The sequence below is a fragment of the Marmota marmota genome, unplaced genomic scaffold, assembly GCF_001458135.2.
Source record: "Marmota marmota marmota unplaced genomic scaffold, marMar, whole genome shotgun sequence".
NCBI classification, from domain to species: Eukaryota; Metazoa; Chordata; class Mammalia; order Rodentia; family Sciuridae; genus Marmota; species Marmota marmota.
In genome coordinates this window covers 48,991,786-48,998,336 of record NW_026000005.1, presented here as the reverse complement: position 1 = coordinate 48,998,336, position 6,551 = coordinate 48,991,786, and the positions used below count along the sequence as shown (strand labels likewise).

General features: G+C 48.3%; 1 long non-coding RNA gene across 1 annotated transcript; it reads right to left on the bottom strand.

The window, feature by feature from the left end:
- Positions 1-3,227: 3,227 nt before the first annotated feature.
- LOC125618306 lies at positions 3,228-5,744 on the bottom strand. The gene is made up of 3 exons (XR_007349575.1): positions 5,631-5,744; positions 5,175-5,267; positions 3,228-4,740 (listed from the first exon to the last, which is right to left on the bottom strand). It is a non-coding gene; the product is annotated as an uncharacterized LOC125618306 (long non-coding RNA).
- Between the last annotated feature and the right edge of the window lie 807 nt (positions 5,745-6,551).

Below are 6,551 nucleotides of genomic sequence, written 5' to 3'. Positions count from 1 at the left end.
TCCCGCTGGCTCTGAGGCCACCGTGGGAGCACGCCATTGTGTACCGAGATGTTGAAAAGTCTGTTCCATGTGAGAGTGAGAAGTAACAAGTGGAGACAGGTCATCCCTGCCCGGGAGCCCTGGGCTGGACAGAAGGCAATCCCACACTGCCCCTGGGGAAGGGGTTGAGGGTTCAGAGTACATCGTTTTGGGGTTCTGTCCAGGGCAGTTGGGGACAGATGAAGCATGGCCCTATCAGACTCTGGGTGTGACACTGAGCTTGGGGTTCAGGGGTGAGCCGGAGCCTCAGCAGGAGATGATACCAAAGGACAGGAGCCAGGAGGACTAGGGCAGGTGGGGACAATGGGGGGTAGAATGTGAGCCAACGTGAAAGAGAGCAGAGGGTCTGCTGTGAGCAAAGCAGGGATTCTGGAACTTTGCTCACCAAATGCTGGCTGTGTCCAGGTGTGGTCAGCTGGTCAGCTGGTCAGGATCCCTGGGGCGGGGCTTTAATGGAATTGCAGATGCAAGTGCCTACAGGGAAGGGGATCTAAGAAGACCAGCAGGCCACTGTGAGGACCGAGGACGGGTGCCACCCCTCCTGAGCACGACCCCCACCTCGCACCCCTGCAAAGTCCCTGTGTCCAGTAGGCGCACATTCTCAGGTTCCGGGGCTGCGGCACGCAGTTCAACCCACAGACACCTCCCTTGCTTGGGTGGGCGACGCTACCCCCTCCTGTCTGCAGCCAACCACTCCCGTCTGCTGCATCTCCATCTTCAGCCCTCCACTCCCCCACCCTCAAGGTTCGGCCCACTCTCGGCTCTCTCAGCCCCAGAGCACTGGCCCATCCTTAGGTCACATTCTCTCCTTCACCCACACCCAGGGGGCATCGTCTCCACCAAAACCCTCTTACGAGGGGCTGATCCAGGAAAAGAGAACACTGTAGGTCTCTGTTACAATGTTAGCTTCTGGTCTGCGGCTCCAGGGTTCTTTTCTCTCTCAAATGGCCCCACTTGGTATGGCCACCCCATCTTTGACCTACACAGTGCCAAACCAAACGGTCTGTTTTAGCTCCGAGCTTCCTGAGCTCCCCAGAATGTGACCCAACTGGTCAGCTTCTCCTCCTTGAGATCCTCTTCTCCCTTGGCATTGTGACACCCTCCCTGCAACAGCCACTGTGTGTCAAAGGATGTGGTTGCTATGGTAACGAGATGCTAAACCAGGGGAAGACGGATGGCATGCTGAGGCCAGCGGGCTCGATGTCGGCCAGCGGGCTAGATGTCGTTGCTTACGGGTCACATCAGTCAGGGCTCTTGGCGAGAAGCAAATGAAATGGACTCTGGCTGTTTTTTTAAACAAAAAGAATAATTCTTGGATGATTCTTAGAAGGTTTCTAGGGACTTATGGGACTAAGTGGAATTCAGAAGTCTGGGCCAGGGTAAGAGCAAGACCAAAGAAGAACTGGTTGACCCAGAATGGAGGGAGGGATGGGGAGGGAAAGGCAAGCATGAGCTGTTCTGCTGAGAATCCTGGCCCAGGAAAGGAGGGGTGACAGCCCAGCTGGAGAAGGTGGGGTCAGAGGAGGGGCACGAGGTCTGGGGATCTGAGCTGGTGCAGACCTCGCCTATGACACAGAAGGCCACGGGTTCAATCCCGTCACGACAAAGACCAGTGGAGCAGCCAATCACCGAACAAAAACCCCAAAGACTATGGATGGAATCACTCAAAAAAAACCAAAAACATGGGCTGGGGATGTGGCTCAAGCGGCAGTGCACTCGCCTGGCATGCGTGCAGCCCAGGTTCAATCCTCAGCACCACATACAAACAAAGATGTTGTGTCTGCCGAAAACTAAAAAATAAACAAACAAAAAAACAGCGAGGCATGAACACACTTCGTGGCAGAGAGAAAAAAGAAACTATGAAAAGGAGGAGTTAAACTAGAAATTAATTAATAACGGAATTAAATTAGAAAATACCTTGGAAAACACGAACTATTTGATATCAAACAAGAAGCATTTAAATAACTACGAGTCAGAAAGGAAGCTATTAGGAGTATGAGACAGTGTTCTGAATTAAATAAAACTGAAAACAACAAAATTTGTGGGGTGCAGCCAGAGAAGTGCTTAGAGGAAAATTAATAGTTTAAAATGCTTATGTTACAAAGAAGGACTCAAATCAATAATCCAAATTTGCATTTTAATAAATATAAGAAATTACCAAAAGGTGAGTAAATTCATCTTAAAGCAAGAAGGAAAAAATTAGTAAAGAATTAATTAAATGAACACAGAAACTGTAGAAAAAAATTTACTGACTCTAAATTGTGTTGCTTTATAAGATGCATAAAATGATTTAAATAATGCTTTTTCTCTTATGAAGTAGTAGGCAGAGTGGCCCACAGAGAGGTATATAAGGATGAGAGGGAGGGGATATTTTGCTGTATTTCCTGGGGTACTGGGAGGAGCAAATGTATTAGTTTCCTACTGCTGCTATGACATATCACCACAAATTTCCCAGCCTACACAATGCAGATGCGTTCTCTGTAGTGCTGGAGTTGAGAGGTCCAACCGGGGTCTTGCGGGGCTAACTGCATGGTGGTGGCAGGGCTGTCCTCCTCTGGAAGTGAAAGGGGAGAATCCACCTTCCAGCCTTCTCCCTTCCAGAGGCCACCCGCCTCCCTGCTCACAGCATGTCCCCCATCCCCAAAGCCACCAATGCAGCATCTTCCAAGAGCGCTCTGCCTGACCCCTGTCATGGCATCTCTGACTCTGATGCTCTTGTCTTCTTGTGACAGCCCTGGTGATGCACTGGTCCACCAAATAATCCAGGACAACCTCCAGGTCTCCAGGCTGTTGCGGGCCATCCATGGGCTGTGTGTGTGAGCTATGCACATTGGGGCATATGAGAGGACTGGCCTGGTGTTGCATGCTCTTTGGGCTGTGCAACACGTGTGCCCTTTCCTCTCGCTCTTCCTGCGTTCCCACACAGCATCTGAGATGGGTGTCCAAGATGTCAATCAATCCACTGACCACAAGACATCACGAAGCTAGACTCAACCCCCTGAAACCTGACCCCTTGCCTTATTTGCGTGGGATATTCTATGAATGGCTTCTCCCCAATAAGTAGGGGGTTTCAGGCTGCTTGCTCTCTTTCCTGCCACTTGCCCTCCAGTGTGGGAGCTTGATTCTTGAGGCTGCAGAGCCATCCTGAACCCCACAAAAGGTTCTGAGTTTGTGTGTTTTTTTTGTTGCCAGACCAATCCACCTGGAGTGACCTGATTCCTTCGCATATTGCGACACCAGGCCCTTAACTTAAGTCTGCAAAGTCCCCTTTGACAGGGAGAGTGGTTATTCACAGGTGTCAGAGACCAGGACAAGGACATCTTTGGGGGCTGTGACTCTGCCATCACAGTAGCTACCAACAATGAATAAGAAAATGCAGACCAGCACCCAGGTCCCCCAACTCATGTGGCCTGAGCCTGTAATTTAGGACTCTTAAAAATTAAGATGAAGGAACTCAGCTGGCCTATGGTGGGTCTGGGCCAGGGTTTGATACTTCAGTGGGAGTTTAGCAGAAGGCTTGGGATACAGGAACAGGGGCTTTAGTAAAAAGCATATCTTCCTTGTTAAATGGTGGGATCAGGCTGGGTAAGCAGGGAGGGGAGATGCATATGGGGAATAGGAAATACCAATATTGAGTAATGGAAAAATACATGATCCAGGGTTTCAGATATGAGAGATGGTATGATAGATGGGTACTAATAACTGAGGAGAAGCATTCTGTTACAGAGAATACATGTCAGTGCATTGGACTCAAACATAGCCTCTTCTGATAGCATATCTCTCCCTAAAGGAATGCATTTAATCTGTTCTTGATACTGGTCAGAGGTCTCCAAATTTAAAAAGGAGTCTGTTTTCTAATGCATAATTTATTACAGCTCATCCTTGCAGTTAATTGTTTTCATCAATTGGATATGATCTCGTCACTCTAACATCTTCAAGAGAAATGCTATTTGCCAAAGATCAAACAGTTCTATTTGTTCTGAGTGCCGTGAGTAATAACACAGTCCAAATATAGAGGCGTGTTTATTAATAGGATTCAGAGTATTTTTCTGAGCCAAAGAGGAGGACTGAGCGACTATCAGCCTTAAAGGCAGAGTTTTGTGCTTAAGGAGTGTGGGGCACAGAGACAGATGGGAGGAGAGAGAATACAGAGGGGAATAACGGCGGGAGAGTAACAGAGAACCCTGAGGATGATTCCTGCAATTCATTTAAGAAACAGAACTTTTGTTGTTTCCCCTCTTTCTCTTCCCCTTCCCACCGGCCTCCTCCTCCTCCTCCTCCTCCTCCTCCTGCTCCTTTTTTAACTTAAGAAGCAGCAGCGTGGAGCTCGAGTGTGGACCTTGGGTGGTTCTCTGTCCCCTTTCCTTGTCTATTAAACGTGAACAGCAGTCGTGGTACTCCATAGCTTTATCAAGAGGACTGCTGAGCTAAGGATTTGCAAATCATTTAGAACAGTATCTGGCTCATGTATTTGCCAAATATAATAATTTTTCAAAAATCTCACCATAAGATTCTTTGAAAAAAAAAAACACTTTGCAAATTCATCAGAGAAATCTGCATTGGTTCGTACTAAAGAATGACTTATATAGACTTCTGAATTTTACCTGGCAGAGAATTGATGAGTGGCCTTCATTTGGGTCAAACGCTCTGGGGTTTTCTCTTCATTGTAAGCGACAGTGAATTTATTTCCTATTTATTTGCCTGTGGGTTAAAGAAAGTTGACCAGTTTAAACAAACTGTTTGTTGACGATTCTCCTACATGCTGCTAAAAATGGAACCTAATCAATCCAAAGACAAATAGCCAAGCTAGTTGAGCAATTTACATCTTTTCGTGGCCTGCAATCAAAGAGATTGCCAAAGCAAGACAGGGGTGTGGCAGGTGGTCAGAGCAGAGCCACCTGATTGGTATTGACAGGTCACAAACAGAAGCAAGTGGTGAGAACAGGAGGTTAAAGGGATCATTCTATAGACCAGGCTCACTGTCTTTCTTTTGAAGGACAATTTGCCTGAGACTGCTCTGGCCCTGCCTGGCTCAAGTCAGTGGGATATATTATATTCATCAGCAAACAACCTATTATCTGTAGGAGAAATGCAGGTCCCAAAGGCTTGTCCCTGTGCATAAGAACACAAGTTACCCTGAAGCGAGGAATTTTGTGACTTTACACAGATGAGATTCCAGGATCCAGGTCAACAGGATAATTGGAAGCGAAGTCTCATAACCATAAAATCTGTAAGAACAAGTTCTAATTAGAACTGGTCAGCACGGGCCAAGGTGACTCAGAGTTGCTTTGGGTCTTCAACATGTCATCATAACAGCCCAATCTCCCCTCCAAGGGTTAAGATCACACACACTTTGAAGACCTGGGGACTTCAAAGTCTGATGCAACCCTGTTGTCAGTCAAAAGTCAAGAGGTGGACCTGGGCAGGACTACGCGGAAACCTCCTCCCGGAGCCCTGATAAAACAGGAGGGTAGGAGGGACACGCCTCTCCTGAGAGCACCCACCGTCTCCTTCTCTCCCTCAAGAGTGTTCCTTTTACCCTTTTCCTGTTCCTCCTAATAGACTCACGCCTGCTACCTGGAGGGACTCACCTGCAATCCTCTGGCTTGACCACAAACTCTGGGGGACCAGGATCTCTCAGTTGCTTTGGCTCCGTGGATGGCCTTGCTCTGCAGCAGCGAGACGTGGTAGGGAAATGGCACCCCATCGTGAAGGTGATCAGCTCAACCAACCTTGCAGGGAGACCGCAGCCTCAGAGAACACGATGATTGACTTAAGATCGTGGGACTGTGTTCCAGGGGGAGGCTGCTGTTGGTCCCCAGAAATGTTACTGGGGACCAGTGGTTCTTCAGCCACAGATTTCCAAAGAGGAACTTGCCAGGTAGTTGAGGTCAATGTCACCTGCCATTAGAGCAGGAGCTGAGTGGCTTCAGGCATTTAAGATGACCACAGGGTTGAGCTGTTCCCCCTGCGAATCTTAAGCCACTTGAGCAAGTTATTCAACCTTTCTGCATTTCAGTCCTGGATGCTCGAATAATCCTCCCCTAGAAAGGCGATCATGAGACTTAATGAAGGAAACCTTGTGGCTCCACTGGGCACAGGGCTTCGTGCATAGTGGAGTGAGAAGAAAAAATCCTGTGGTCCATTTTCAAAATACAGTACATAGCTTTAAATGTGAAGTGACTTGGGATGCAAGAAAGGCAGCCGGAGGGGAGGGCAGAATGGAAAGTTACAAGTTGGGTCCCCCCAACTCATCTGACCAATAGAATAAACCTCGTAGATGCCAAAAGGCACAAGAAAACAAAGGGAGGTGGGGACAACTAAAGGTACTGGTTCCTTGAAAAACCCAACAGGAGACAGTAAAACCTAGGACACTTTCAGGAATACCATATACCCCATGGTTCCCAGCCAATGAGGACCTGGGGGAGGGACCCTGGGCTCTAGGGGTTAGAAGGCTGGCTGTCCCCAGTCTGGGTGTGCCTGCTCCCCCCACCCCCCAGCCAACTCTTGCA